This window comes from Saccopteryx leptura, chromosome 1, assembly GCF_036850995.1.
Source record: "Saccopteryx leptura isolate mSacLep1 chromosome 1, mSacLep1_pri_phased_curated, whole genome shotgun sequence".
NCBI classification, from domain to species: domain Eukaryota; kingdom Metazoa; phylum Chordata; class Mammalia; order Chiroptera; family Emballonuridae; genus Saccopteryx; species Saccopteryx leptura.
Genome location: NC_089503.1, coordinates 239,733,907 through 239,749,975, shown reverse-complemented (window position 1 = coordinate 239,749,975; position 16,069 = coordinate 239,733,907).

The following is a 16,069-nucleotide window of genomic DNA, read 5'->3' as shown; positions in this document are numbered from 1 at the left end:
TCCCTAACCAATCAGTGAACCTCATCCTATCCGTTGAGGACCTGAATAGAACAAAACACTGGCCTCTGTCTAGTAAGAAAAATTCCTCCTTCCTGGCAGCCTTGGAAATAAATGAGACATCAGCTCTTCCTGTTTCTACAGCAGCTGGCCAGCCTTTATACTTGAGCTGAAACATCAAGAGATTTGGGAATTGCTAGCCTCCCTCTCCAGATAGATAGATAGATAGATAGATAGATAGATAGATAGATAGATAGATAGATAGATAGATAGATATGGAATCATATAATTTCTATATACAGAGTGGGGCAAAGTAGGTTTACAGTTGTGAATACATGAAATACAGAGTGTACTCTTATATTCTTACTTAATTATTGTATTATTTTCCATACAAACAACTGTAAAGCTACTTTTGCCCAACTCTGTATAATCACATAATCTCTCTCTATATATGATTATTTGTCAAGTCCAAGTTTTCTTGTACACATGCTAAGAGTGAACTGATATCTGTCCATTTGATAGCATCACCAAAAGAAGAATTCACACAGTGTTAAATGATGTCAGTTTTCCATTAGTGTAATCAGATGCCTCAGTAGAACAAAATCAGCCTGACTAGGTGGTGGTGCAGTGGATAGAGCATCAGCATGGGATGCAGAGGACCCAAGTTCAAAACCTTGAGGTGGCTGGCTTGAGCCTAGGCTCATCTGGCTCAAGTACAAGCTCACCAGCTTGAGTATGAGGTCACTAGCTTGAGTGTGGGATCATAGACATGACCCCATGGTCACTGGCTTGAAGCCCAAGTTCACTGGCTCAAGCCCAAGGTCACAAGCTTGAGCAAGGGATCACTGAGTCAGCTGTAGCCCCCCAGTCAAGGCACAGACAGGAACATATGAGAAAGCAATCAATGAACAACTAAGGTGCCGCAACTATGAGTTGATGTTTCTCATCTCTTTCCCTTCCTGTCTATCTGTCCCTGTCTATCTGTCTGTCTGTCTCTCTCTCTCTCAAAAAAAGGTCAATTCTAATAACAGTTCAATTTTTCATCTAATTTATGTAATCAAGATAAAGCTTTCAAAAATTCATTTTGTTCAAAATGAAACATCTCTCAATATTGGAATACTACTGGAAAGTCACTTTTTAAAAGTTCAGCATGAAAGATTAAAGTGTTTGTTGTTGAGGTTATAATATTATAACTGCAAAGATGTAAATGTTAGTAAAAGCAATGTTCTCCCTTAGTTAAAAAATAACAACAACAACAACAAAATAGGGAGCAGAAAAGGAAAAGTACCCAGAGTTGGTTGTTGGGCATACGTAAATAGACCTGCGCCAGGAGAGACAGAAAGTAGAAACGAGGATGGCGGAGGGTAGCAGAAGGTGGTGAGCACCGTGGAGTAGCAGAGTCAGACTCATTCCATGAAGACACTGGGCTTTCATTTATCTTACAAATATTACTTGACCAGTGGTCTGTACCAGACACTGTTAGGCTCTAGGGTCCCAGAAATATACAAGATAAACAAGGTCTCCATCTTAGAGGAGCTCACATTCTGATGCGGAACACAAACAAGCAACTAAACAAGATACTCACTGACTGAGAGGTGTGATAGAAGGTCATAAGCACGTATATAACTCAAGTAACTTTGAGGTGTCAGAAACTTCACCACTGAGGCTATTCAACAGGCATTTATTAAGTGCCCTTTGGATGACAGACACTGTGATAGGTTGCTTTTATAAAGATACGACCTGGCCAGATATCTCAGTTGCTTAAAGCATTGTCCCAATATGCCAAGGTTGAGGGTTCAATCCTCAGTCAGGGCACATACAAGAATCAACCAATGAATGCATAAATAAGTGGAGCAACCTATTGATGTTTCTCTCTCTCTCTAAAATCAATAATTTTTTTTCAAAAAAGAAAGAGATACAGGAAAGATTCTCAAAGGAAGGATAATGTGAAAAGGAAATTGAAAGAGAATTAGGATTCTATTGGGGATGTAGGAGAAAGTGCATATACAGAAAAGGCATATATATGCAAAGGCCCTGGTTGGAGAAGAGAAAGCTGCAGCCAGGACAGCAAGCAGGCTGTGGCAGGTGGCTGCAGGGATTGGAGCAAGAGCAGGTGACAAAGTTGTCCACAGGGTGAGGCCAATTATAAAGAAAAAGGCCAGGGAGCATGGACTCTCCACTTCTAGAAAATAGAGGCATTAGCCCTGGCTGGTTGGCTCAGTGGTAGAGCGTCGGCCTGGCGTGCAGAAGTCCTGGGTTTGATTCCCGCCAGGGCACACAGGAGAGGCACCCATCTGCTTCTCCACCCCTCCCCCTCTCCTTCCTCTCTGTCTCTCTCTTCCCCTCCCGCAGCTGAGGCTCCATTGGAGCAAAAGATGGCCCGGGCGCTGGGGATGACTCCTTGGCCTCTGCCCCAGGCGCTAGAGTGGCTCCGGTCATGACAGAGCAATGCCCCGGAGGGGCAGAGCATCGCCCCCTGGTGGGCGTGCGGGTGGATCCTGGTCAGGCACATGCGGGAGTCTGTCTGACTGCCTCCCTGTTTCCAGCTTCAGAAGAATACAAAAAATAAAAAAAAATTAAAAAAATTAAAAAAAGAAAATAGAGGCATTACAAGTTTTAGGCAGGGAAGCAAAATAACTGGAGGGATATAGAGGTTGGAAGAAGGAAACCCAGAAGGTGGCTATTAAACTAATTCAAGTCATGTATAATATTAGCTCTCAGGATGCAAGACATAAATATTTAGTAAGTGCCTACTGTGTGCTAATAACTATTCTATCCCTGAGAATACTACGCCAACAAGTAAAAAAAGTCTCTGCTAATAATCTAGCAAGGAGAGAATAAATTAATAAACATGTAAATATTTGATATAAAACATGGACACATGGTGACAGTTATGAGTTGAACATTAATACCGTGTGCCAGGCACAAAGAGCACTTGACCTATATTAACATTTTTATTTTCATGACAGTCCTATGAAGCAGGTACTTTTATTATCATTTCCATTTCATTTTATTTTATTTTATTTTTAAATTTTATTTATTGCTTTTAGAAAGAGACGCAGGGAGAGAGAAAGACAGAAACATCAATCTGTTCCTGTATGTGACCAGGGACTGAACCAGCCACCTCTGTGTATCAGAATAATGCTCTAACCAATTGAGCTATTCAAATGGGGCTATCATGCCCATTTTATAGATGAGACAACCTATGGGCAGGGATTAAATAGCACCAGAAGTCTAGATAGAGCTCATACCCTTCACTTCCACGTGTTACCACCTCTCAATAGCCCAGGCATCTCCAGCCCCTGCCACCCTCCTCTTTCCCCTACCCTACCAGCTCCTGAGCACTCACTCCTTTGTACTGCTGCTGCCTGTCAGCAGTCTAACCTACCAGCCTGCAGCTCCTTAGGAGCCAGGTGCCATTGTGCCTCTATTATGTCTTCTTAAAGGTATACTGTGTTGGGTACAGTGCAAACACACAGACCCAACAGTATCACCCAAAGCCACCTGTGCAGCCAATACTGGCTGTGCTGACCAAGTAGGAAAAAGAGAACCATGATGGGGAGAAGCACTTTACAGGCACTGCGTTCTTGGCTTTAACAGGAAGAACCGCTTTATCTACCAGACCTTGGAATTTTCAGTGATGGGTAAGAGTTCAAGTCCTGACTCTTCTTGGCCAGGGTACTCAGAATGGAGCAGGGTCCCCGTTCCTGGTTCTCCTCACAAAACTCAGGTACAGGGTTAACACCAGAAGTATTGATATAACCTAGCACCAAGAGGTTTACAAAATAGCCCTACACCTCCATGGGTATTTACAGCTTTGACTTCCCAGATCAATTAGCTGTTTGTTCTCTACCTCCTGCCACAATCAGATGACTCCGATGGGGGCTCCCAGCTACAATGCCTCCCTTCTTGGCCAGAAGATGAGCACATTCCCTAAATTAAGGTGACCAAAGTTTTTACAATGAAAAGGATTACAAAAATAAATTGAAGAAAACAATATCGTAAATAAAAGAAACATATTATTCATTGCAACAACAATACACTGTAATATGATAAATACATAATAAAAACATTTGTAATATTTTATATTGTAATTATGCTTACATGCCTATTAATTTTTAATAATAATTGTAAGAAAAAAGTACTCATTTAGTAAAACTAAATATCAAACAAAACCACTAATTTGGAGTGATATTCAGGTGTATTTATCATTTTCTAATTAAAAAAAGTCTGTTTTATGCTACTATTTAATCAAAATGCGTTATTAATAGATATGGTTTGAGGTTAGATTTCCATTTTAAAACTCGAATTTCGGAAAAATACTTGTAAATAAAATTATACATATTTGGAAATTATTAAATAGATAATGAATGAATAAAACATGAATAGTGCTTACCTATCTATGATTGAATATTCACTGAGAAAGAAATAATCGTGAGTCTACAATGTCGTATGTATCCTGTCGTGTTTCAGTTAGAAGTACGCAAAGTCATTTGCTTGCTTGGTATATTGCACAGTCTCTCAAGGTCTCGTGAGCGGAGTGCATGCATCTCACAATCGCAACTCCCTGCACTGTACTGATCCTTGACGAATCATTATGTCAAATACAAATACATCACATCACAAGAAATGGATCCACTTGGCATTGATTGAATACGAACATTTACAGATTAGTCTTCCAATATCAAAAATGAGGACATGTAGGAGGACACTTTTAAAGGGAGGGCAGAACTTACAAAAGAAGGACTATCCTCTGTAAAGGAGGACAATTGCTCACCTTACTCAAATGGACCAATCACAGTACTCCATTGCCCTTGGCCACAGTGATTGGGTCAGGCATGGGCACATGATCCAAACTAGACCAATCAAAATTCTCTATCCTCACCAGACCCACCACACCCCACATGGTGATTGATTCAGGAATTCTACTGACTGCTGGCAGGGTTCTCTTCCTTTTGGTTGTGAGGCTGTGAGGATTCTAGTAAGTCAGAGCAACCAGAAGCTGAGAGAACCAGCAACCAGCCTGAGAGAAGAAAAACAACACACAATGGGAAGCAGAAGAGAAAAAGGAGAGATTGGTTGAGAGACTGCTCTTAATCCAATCACCCTGGAGGCAGCCCCACCCGGGCAGTGGTATGCACACACCCATTATCTGACTAAGGTCAGTGAGACAGGCAGGGCAGGGAAGGCTTCCTCCATGACAGATGAGGAAACTGAGGCTTGGGCAGGTGAAATGATTGCTCAAGGCCACTTAACTAATAGTAGTTGAAGTCATGACAGAAGCAACCAGAACTTCTGCCTTCTCGTTGAGAGTTCTTGTGTCATCCACTGCCTCAAAGGTCATGGTCTCTGTAGCCACAACCACAACACCTGCCCACATGGAGGGGGGTATCTCCTGGGTATAAGCCACATTTTTGTTCTGGACTCTGAGTGAGGCCACAGCATCTACTCTTAGATGGAAAACTACTCAGGGGCCTGGGGACAGACCCTCTTCTCTGGGAACTTGTACACACAAAGTCAAATGGAGGATTTGAGTAACGCTGAACAGAATTTACCAATCATTGTTGGTCCTGCTTCAGAAAATGTCTAGCCATCATATTCTGCTTGTTCAGTAGGGTCTTTACCACAAAATGCATTAAGTCCAAAATTCTGTCAACCATCAATGTTACATTATTATTGCTTCTCACAGTGGTATTTATAAAACGTCCTCCCAAGAACTCTAAGGGCTTTCTGATATTATCAAGTTCTTTCACACCAACACCAAAGATTGAGAAAGGAGAACATTGCCAGGGCTTACATTTTTTATATGAGGAGCATGGTAGCCCTTGTATCCTTTCCAAAGCCCCTTCCTGCTCCAACATTATAAGAGCACAGCAATGTGGCTCCCAGCCAAGGTTCCAAGGCAGCAGGTTAGAGTAAAAATGGGAGAAACTTATCTGAGCCTGATGCACTAAGACTATGTTATCCAGGCCCTACCAGCTCAGGAGAATTTCTCAGGGGGTTGTCCTTCATAGTGCAGTCCCTGGGAAAGGAAGGGACTTGCCCACAGTCACTGTCATGTCATTGGCAGGGCGGACACAAACCCAGGGCTCAGGTTCCCAGCGCGGATCTTCTCAGCACACTGCGATGCTGACCAGAGGAAGGCAGGAAGGGCTGCCTTCTCTATACAGACCTCTGCCTTCCGAATCCCTTTTAAGTCTTTATCCCCCGGAAATGCCACACTCCAACCTGATGTAAGCAGCTATTAAAAACTCCAAAAACGGAGCATAGAAGGCCTGCTAAAGGGCTGAGGGTGTCAACATAAAGGAAGAGCTCAGACTGGGCCCAACAAGGCCACTCTGGGCAGCTCTGTCTGCTCAGGGCTGTGCCCGCCATGGTCACACAGCCCAGGCCAGCACACCCACCGCAGTCCCATCGACAGTGCACTGTTTCCCCACGTCGAGGACATTGGTGGAAACCTGGGAATATGTGAGGCACAGAGGAGAATGCAAAAAGAGCACAAAAGTCGCCTGACTTGGTGGTGGTGCAGTGGATAGAGCGTCGGACTGGGATGCGGAAGGACCCAGGTTCGAGACCCCGAGGACGCCAGCTTGAGTGCGGGCTCATCTGGTTTGAGTGAGGCTCACCAGCTTGGACCCAAGGTCACTGGCTCCAGCAAGGGGTTGCTTAGCCTGCTGAAGGCCCGCGGTCAAGGCACATGTGAGAAAGCAATCAATGAACAACTAAGGTGTTGCAACGCGCAATGAAAAACTAATGATTGATGCTTCTCATCTCTCTCTGTTACTGTCTGTCTGTCCCTGTCTATCCCTCTCTCTGACTCACTCTCTGTCTCTGTAAAAAAAAAAAAAAGAGCACAAAAGTCATCTCTAACTTAGTACTCAGTAACTACCAAGTGATTTTGTTATCCTCATTTCACAAATGAAGAAACTGAGGTTGAGAGGAGTTGGGGACTTCCCTATTGTTCCTGAGCTAGTAAGTGACCTGCTGAGATTCAAACCCAGGCCCATCTGACCTAACCCTAACTGTTCACCTTCTTCCCTAAATCAGTCACCACACTCATGCGACCAGTAGTGGGGTTTAAATAATTTTTTTTTTTTTTTTCATTTTTCTGAAGCTGGAAACGGGGAGAGACAGTCAGACAAACTCCCGCATGCGCCCGACCGGGATCCACCCGGCACGCCCACCATGGGGCGATGCTCTGCCCACCAGGGGGCGATGCTCTGCCCATCCTAGGCGTCGCCATGTTGTGACCAGAGCCACTCTAGCGCCTGAGGCAGAGGCCACAGAGCCATCCCCAGCGCCCGGGCCATCTTTGCTCCAATGGAGCCTCGGCTGCGGGAGGGGAAGAGAGAGACAGAGAGGAAAGCGCGGCAGAGGGGTGGAGAAGCAAATGGGCACTTCTCCTGTGTGCCCTGGCCGGGAATCGAACCCGGGTCCTCCGCACGCTAGGCCGATGCTCTACCGCTGAGCCAACCGGCCAGGGCCGGGTTTAAATAATTTAACAACTGGTTCTCTGCCCTAATGACCGTTTTAAGTATTAAAAACGATATACCAAAAGGTAGTTTATTACTTCATGCATTGACTACTTAAATAAGAATAATAAAAGAGGTACACAAAACTAGATTGTTATAAGAAAGAATTTAAAAATATTAATGAAAAAATATTAAGTAATACCTGACCAAAAAAAAGACAATAAAACTGTTATTTAATTCCATATTGCTTCTTGATTGGCGTCCTCACTTGCATTTTTTTTGTACTATGGACGAAATGAACATGACTACAGGTGCTTAGAATATGCTGTTAGGCAGATGAACGTTTAAAAAGAGTAAGAAATGTACATTTGTGATTTCCACATTGGGCGGCTGCCCAGGTGCCCACCTGAGAGAGAACCCTGATTACAAGGGCCATTTAACAACAGGTTTGCCAAACTCAACAAAAAAGTAGGTATCGGTTCTGTTGTACTGGTGCAAACCGGCTGAGTCTCACCACTGGATGTGTTTGCTCCCCTCTAGCAGGTCCCATCTAGACAAGAGGTCAAAAACCTGCCATTGGATTCATAGCTATGTGACCAAGGGTGGCAGGCCCATAGTCACGCGGAGGCGGGTCAGTCATAGAGGAGGCAGACTCATGTCCAGGAGGGCTCTCGGGACCCCAAGAGGGCACAGGAAAAAGGTTGGCCTCAGGGATAGGTGGCTTTGGAAAGAGGAAGGGGGGACAGGGCTCTGGAATGGGCAGAGCGCCCACCTGGGCAAAGGTTTCGTTGCTGAGAAGAAAAGTGGATGGGTAGAGTTGGTGGCAGTGTAAGAGGTAAGGCTGGGTGGAGGGCCGGGGGGATCCAAGGGCTTGGGCTGTCAGGGTAGGAGTGGGGGCTCCTGAACTCTAAGTTCATAAGGGAGAGCCGGGAAGCCTGTCTTGAACCCTCCTGAGCACAGCAAGCCCTGTTGCTTTTAATACTGCGTGTTCACAGAGGTGTCGGACCCCTACACAGACCCTGCCCTGCCTCAGACAAAGGCTTGGAGGAGAATCTGGAAAAGGGCCTAAATGTGAGGTGGAGACTTCGGAGCGGTGTTCCCAGGGTAGTGAGCCACTATGATTCCCAGATGGGCTGTGACAGGATGTAGCAGACGGAAAAGGGCTCCATGATGAAGGGCCTGCTTGGAGCCATTTGAGGACAGCACGGAACTGCAATCCACTCTGTGAGGGGGGGAGGGGGTGTCTCAGGATCCTCATTCTTCCAGCTGAAGAAACTGAGGCTCCGGGAGATAAAGTGAGTCACCCGGTTCTCACAGACAGCAAGTGGAGAAGCTGAGAGCCGAACCCCGGGCTCTGCCCTCTGTGCCCGCTTTCTTCCCCTGCAGGGAGCTAGAGAGGGTTCAGCCTGGAGAGGTACAGGAGACAGGAAGCCCATGTCCTGCATAGTCACAGTCTGGCTGGACAGAGGAGACACACACAGGAAAATACCACCCAAAAGCCCCCTGTGTGGTTTCTAGCTGAGGGAAGCATCTCCAGGCCCAGGGACACCCCAGGGCCTTTGCCCCTCCTTCCCAGGAAGACAGGTTTCCGCCCTGAGCAAGACAGCACACGTCAGAGGCCGCGGCCTGGCAGCCCTCAATCTGGGGCCCATTCCCAGCACTCGCAGGGCAGCTGAGCCAAGCTGCTGACTCATTAAGCAACCTTCAGACAAGTCACTTCCCTCCCGGGCACCCGGCATGGCATTTAAAGTAAGTGTCTCTGTGTCCCTTATTACCCAACCTTCCCAGATGGACCCTCCCCATCAAAGCCGCTGGAAGCCAGTAAGGTGGGGAGGGAGGTCATGTGGTATTGGAAAGCGGAAAACATGTCACATGAAAACTGATAGTCAAGGGAGAAACATAACCTCCATGTGGAAAGTGAAAGCAGTGCCAACTTATTTTCACAACACACACTCCGAAAAGAAAGCCCCACACGTTATCTTGAGTGGTGGGGAAATGCGTAGAAAGGAGTCCTGGGGGATACTGCTCTTCTGGAAAGAGAGGACAGTGAGGGCTGAGAAATCCTGGAAGCTCGGGGGCTCTATTTCATCCATCAGATGTGACAAGCAGGTGAACTCTAGAAGAAGAGGAAGGTCTTCTTTCATGGCAACTCAGGTTTGTTTCTACAGTAAAACTGCAGGACATTCGTGGAGTTCAGGAACGTGGGGGACAGAAAGTGACTTCTAATGTACCGTTAAGAGGCAAGCACTGAGGCAGAACAAATCCTGGCCACATTTTCACTCTATTAAAAAGCAAGTTGATGAAATGATGTAATCCCAATTATCTAAAATTAGAGGTAAAGAATATTTGTGTGAGCACACACATACGCATAGGAAAAAAGACTAGAAGGAATACCACAAAACGTTAACAAAAGGCATCCTTACAAAGTCAGATTATAGGGCCTCTCTCTCTCTCTCACTATGTCTGTATTTCCAAGTTTTCTGTATGCACCTATGTAACATATTTAATAAAGGAAATCATTAATTATATTTTCATTAGGCCTGGAAAACGCAACTTACCAATGGGCTAAATTTATTTTCAAAGGGAATTTAACATTTTTATTACTGTTGAATCAACAGCCAACTCCTTACTGTGATGAACCCTAACACTCACTATTAGAGTCAGCCCCTGTATCTGCCCCTTTGGGAGCAGCCAGAGAGCATGATATCTCAGTGTCTTTTGTATCAGATCTCACAAAGCGGTAACTTGTGTGTGCGTGCGTGTGTGTGTGTGTGTAATATGTGTGTGTATACAGATATATAATCTCCACACACAGCACAAGTTTTCTTCCTAACCTGCTCTGGTGGGGACCCTATTACAAATAGTTTTCACTCCTGACTGATGGCTAGGAGGTGGTGGAGAGCCAGTGAGAAATAAATTTTTCCAAAGATCACCAAAAGGCAGTCGTATGAGGACTTTATACCTCACCACTGAGCATCTCCTGAACTGGTCCCACAATCTGAGAGCTCTTGCTATAAACCAGTAGCAATTTACAGAGAGAGTAGCTGAGTCAGAGGGAACTACAGCAGCCAGTCTAAGATCAAACATTGAGCTGAAGAAGGTAGACCAGTATGTGTCTGAACTGAGCACCCGTTCCATCATCGAACAGATATTGATGGACACCTACTATGTGCCTGACACAAATAGGCCCCATAGGATCAAAGATAAATGAGATGCCTTTCCCAGATAAATACGTTCCCAGACTAGTGGGAGGAGAGAGGCTTAAAAACAGAGAGATTGCATCAGCACCTTAGGGGTGCTGTATGAGAAGGTTGTGGGAATATGCAGAAAATGGGGTCACAGTCTCACCTGGGGTGGGTGAAGGGTATGAAGAAAAGACTTTCTGAGAAGGGAAATATTTGATCTGGGTCCTGAGATATAAGTAAGAATTCACAGAGTGAAGATGTGGGGAAGAGCATTCCAGCCTGAGGGAACAGCCTATGCGAAAGCACTGGAGTATGAGGAAACAGCTCTTATTTGGAAATTTACTATGCCCAGAACACAGGGTGGGGAGTGAGTTGAGGGAGAAAAGGCTGGCCAGGTGAGTTGGGACTAGAATGTCCCTGTGAGAAGGCTGAGTTGCACCTTGTTGGCACTACTGGGCAGACAAAAGCTTAATAAGCAAAAGAGTTACATTTTCAGACCTTATGGAAACTCTAGCTGGATTAGAGGGGATAGGTTCAGGGTAAGAGCCATTGACTGGCTGTGCTGAGTGCCTGGAGTGAACAAGGGTTGGGAGGGTGAAGTCCAAGAGTCTCCATGGAGGTCCCAGTCTCCCTTAGGAAACCAGATGCAACCCTTGCACCACATCCTGCCTGGCAGAGAGGGTGCTCCTGGGTGTCAAGTTTGCATGAGGACCTGCCAGGCTGGGCTCCGACCACAGAGATCTCTTGCCCCATCCCATCTAGCCCAGCACCTCATGTGGAGAGGTAGAGAGATCAGGCGATGTGGGCAAGACGGGGCAGAGTTCCAAAGAGGTGGGGCCAGGGCCCAGATGATGGATGAGAATAGGGCCAAGCTGGGTTCGGGGCCTCTTGTAGCCTGGTGACAGAGGCTGGGAGGCAGTCCAGGGCAGCTGAGGCAGTAGTGAGTGATGTGGTGGAAGGTGCTCATGGCCTGGATTCGAGAGCCTCAGATCCAGCACAGATGTGCGCAGCTCTAGCTTTGCCCATGGGACACCCCACTGCTGGCACAGGACACCCCACCAGTGTCACCTCCCTGGAGACCACTCCCTTGTTGGGGTCAGGAGCAGAGAGGAGAGGACTCTCCTCTTTTCCTTGCTTCCTTTCCACAGTCTCAGAGAACCAGGGTACTCTCGCCCCCAAAGACTGTCAATCCTAATTTGCAGAGGCCCAGAGAAGGAAAGTGACTTGCCCAAGGTTACCACGCAGTGGCAAGTGGCTAGGCCAGCCATGCAGAGTGTAAGGTGAAAAGGCCTAGACCCCGATTTTCCTTCCTGTCCCGCCTCTCCCAAATCCAGGTCTCCCATGACCAGCAGGCCCAGACCAGCGCCAGCAGCACAGCCTAGGCAGCTCAGGTGGCCTGGTGGCATCAGCAGGGCTGCAGGCAGCCTGGGGCCCAGGGAATTCCCCGTCTTCCTCGCAGCCGCCCACCAGCTGTTCAGGCTCAGCTGTGGTTGTGTGGACATTACCCCCACAAGTAGGCTGACAGACAGGAACAAGGGAGGGCAAGCTTGTCTCCTGATCCATGGGCGGGGTCCATGTCTCCGCTTACCAGCAGTGCGACCACACTCGGGCCCCTTTACCCTACGGGACATCAGCTTCCCTACCTGAGGAAGCACACAATGGCACTCACATACCTGCTACTTCTTTCAGGATTGCTGTGATGATCACAGAGGGGAAAGCGCCTTATAAACGGCACTTAACCCCCACAGGGAAGGGCAGAGGTGCGGCCTGCTCATCTGCATGAGTGAGCGCACTCAGGTGCTCCCATGTCTGTTGACACCCACGCAAATGTTTTCTCCAGGGCGAGCACGTGTTCCTCTGTGCTGGGCGTTAAATACTCCCTTTGTGCACTTTTATTACCAAGAGCCGGCTCCCCGGTGAGGGAGGAGGGGGTGCCTTTCCCAGCAGCTGGGGAAACAGGTCTAGGCTGTGGGGAAGGAGGTGGCGCCCACAGTTTGAAGGTGGAATGCCCAGGGGTGGTGGGCCCTGGAGGAAAACCATAGAGAGACAGGGCTCAACTGGGCATCAGTGGTCCACAGTTCGGGCGGGGCTGGTATCTGTAGGTGTACCTCTAAGCAGCACCCTTCCCGGGCCTCTGTCTTTATTTCAGGGATGGCCACTGTCCCTGGTGCTCCTCGATTTTTTTGAGGCTATAGCCCTAGTCGTTGATCCTGAATGCTGGGAGAGAGAGGGAGGCCCTAGCTCCCCTGTGGTCACCCCTTCCAGTTACAGGTGAAGAGTGAAGTTTAGAGAGGGTGGGACCTCACCCCTGACACTCAGCCCCTCGGGCAGAGCAGGGTGGGAGCTGGGGGGGGGGGGCGCCTGCCCTTCCCTCCGTGGCAGCCTGGCGTCTTCCCTTCCAAGCCCAGCACCCTCTGCACTCCACACCCTGGGACACTTGGCAAGGTGGAAGGGGGCTGGCACCTAAACTCACCGAGAATAGAAAGTGACCATTTTTCTAGCCCCGAACCCCAGGCGTGAGGGCTGATGAACACGCCAGGTGTGGCGGTCGCTGCCCTCTCTGGAGATGGTTGACTTTGGAGCCAGTAGGTCTTCCAGACAGGCTGGAGACCCTGCGCCTGGAGTCTGAGTGCCCTGAAGGTGGGGACCTCTGGGCACGTGGGGCCCCAGCCCCGTTTCCTGTGGCCGCTGCAGGGACAGGGGCACAGGGCGGAGGAGGAAGGCTCAGCCTGGGAGAGCTAATCTGGAGAAGTGATTTTCCTCCTCAGCCGGCCCCTCCCTGGGCAGGGCTCTGGGCTGGGAGGTAGGCCGGCCATGGCTCCCAGGGAGGGGCCGGCTTATCAGGCAGGAAACACTGGGCTCGGGCCACATCCTCCTCCTCCTCCTGGTCACAGAAGCTCCCAGGAGCAGGAAAACACTCAGCAGCCCGGCTGACTGCTTCTCCACCCTCTCCAGCCCCTCCTGCATGACTCGGTGCCTTCGTCCTCCTGAGCCTCCTCACTCTCCTCAAAGCTGACTGGGGAGGCAAAGTGTCCAGCGTTGTGGTCTACTGCCCTTGAGGTCTGCCCCGTGCGCCTCCATCCCTGCTTGCCAGCCCCTGTGCTGCCCCTGGACAGCCTATTGCCTTTTTCTGCAAGCTGCTCATAGGATGGGGCAGGCAGAGATGGCACTGGTGCCCAGAGATGCCCAGGGGGGCTCCTTGGGCCTCTTGGTGGCCGCCCCTGGCCCTCGGAAGCCACCACTTGTTCCCTGAAACTTGTTCTATGATAGAGCGCAGGCCTGCCGCCCACGGGGAAGCAGTGTGTCTCCCATCCTCTGGGAGGCCCTGCCTAGCTAGCATCATTCCCCTGGGCCGGCACCCACCAAGACCACCTGGGCTTCAAAAGCAGAAAAAGAAACTTTGTTGGACTTCTCCTGAAGGCCTGCTAATCACGCACAGGGCTCTTGCCTCCCCTCCATCTACATTCTCGTGACCCCCTACTCCCCATCACCCCCATCGCTGTGGCTGAGCCCCTAGCTCCTCACCACGGCTGAGACCTCCGACCCAGCAGAGAGAGCATCGGGGACCCCCTCCCGCTGCCCCGTCCTGATTCTACCCTTGGCCGCTGCTGCTAAGGGTGCTGCTGCCTGTCCTGTGGGGTCTCTTCGGGCCCTTATGCACCCCCCCTTGTAGTGTCCCCTTCGGCCTTCCACCAGCTTCTGCTCTCAGCTGCTGGCTCTCAGGCGAATCCCCTGACCTCTCTGGGCATCCACTTCCTTTTTCATCAAATCTGGGGGTTGACAGCACGATAACAACAATTTTTTTCCAGCTCTGACCGCCAGTGAATTTTTTTCAAGGTCACAGAGCTGGGATGAGAATCTCCTTGTTCCAGGACCCGCGTTCTTTCCAGTAAAAATGGAACCACTCTGTTTTTTATTTTGGACACCACCTCCAGCAGCTGACAGCCTGCATTGAGCACATCACTCCCTCTCAGTATTTGCCGTCTCCAAGGACCTCTCGCCCTGGGAAGCCCCGCTGCTCTGGTTTCAGCGTGCCCCTGGAGGCTGCAGGTGTTCTAGCGATCAGAACCTAGTGATTTTGCCAGAATCCAATGAAATCGTTTTCTTGTTTAAAGCATCCCTCACCACAGATTGGCACCACCCCACAGCCCCTCGGATGGATGGAAGATGAGTGACCATTTGCCCCAGTGCTGTGAACCCCTGGGAAGTGACCACACCCCACACCTACACGCAGAACATTCCAAAAGTGCCCAGAGAGTCTCCTCTCCCACTCCCTGGTGGAATCCCCACCTGTTTCTCTCACAGGGTGGATAAGGAGACCTCCCCCCCCCTCCACGTCCACACAACATTCAGTCTCCAATTGGGGGAATGCAGACCTGGGAGAGGGTCTGAAGGAACCACAATCCCTACCCAGCCGGCCTCAAACATGGGCCCATAACAAAGAGAAAAGGAGCCTACCCACCAGCCTTCAGGGCAGGTTGGGGACAAAGCGTGTGCATCTCTACAGATGACAGCAAGCAAACATGGCTGCAGAGGGACTGAGGGGAGGTGAAAGAAAGAGCTCTTGAGGACAGAACTTGTTAGGCAAGCTTCCAGAGAGATGAACCCCTTTTCTAGAGGACTCTCAAATTAGATAGACATCTACCGCCCAGAATGGCTAAGAGAGAGTCCTCAGGAGGAGCAGGAGAATGGGCAAAACAACCAACATGGTCTCTTTCCATCCCCACTCCATGCCAAAAAGAAGAAAACTGAGTTCCTCTAGCATCTCCTTTAGCCATTGTTGGGGTCCTGTCCCCTCGTTTCACCCATGCAGTCAATTCTAGTATGACAACAGCTGAACAATGACAATGGCTCCAGGCTTTTCAAACCAGCCTCCAGGCCTAAATTGTCTAAAGAAGTCTAAATGACAATGGCTATCCTGTACATGCACAAGGCTCTGAGTTTCTCAAGTGCCTACAAATTCACTAAGTGCCACCTTCGATGAGAAAACAGGTCCAGGGACTTACTTAAGTCCTAATCAAAATTTAGTGATGAGGTAAGGTCAGACCCCTGCTCCGGATCCCAGCTCTCCCCAGACGCTGTCCTGAGGCGTCTAGAGCTCTGAGTGTGCCACACATGCAGCCAGCAGCCACGATGGCAGTGGCGATGGTGATGGTGGTGGCATACTCCAGGTACTCTTGGGAGCCAAATATCTTGCCTTGTAAGCTGATACTCAGGGAAGGGAGTGCCACCCACCACAATGTTTAGGGAAATGAACATTCTCAATTCACCAGGGAAGCCAGCAGCAAGCATCTCGTAGGTCCTTAGGAAGACAAAGCCACCATGAGTAAAGCGAGTAAAGCTACTTTAGTCTGGCCAGATGGCAGTCATTTATAAATACATAGTCTTCAGGGGTTTTCATTCTTCCTGTTAAGA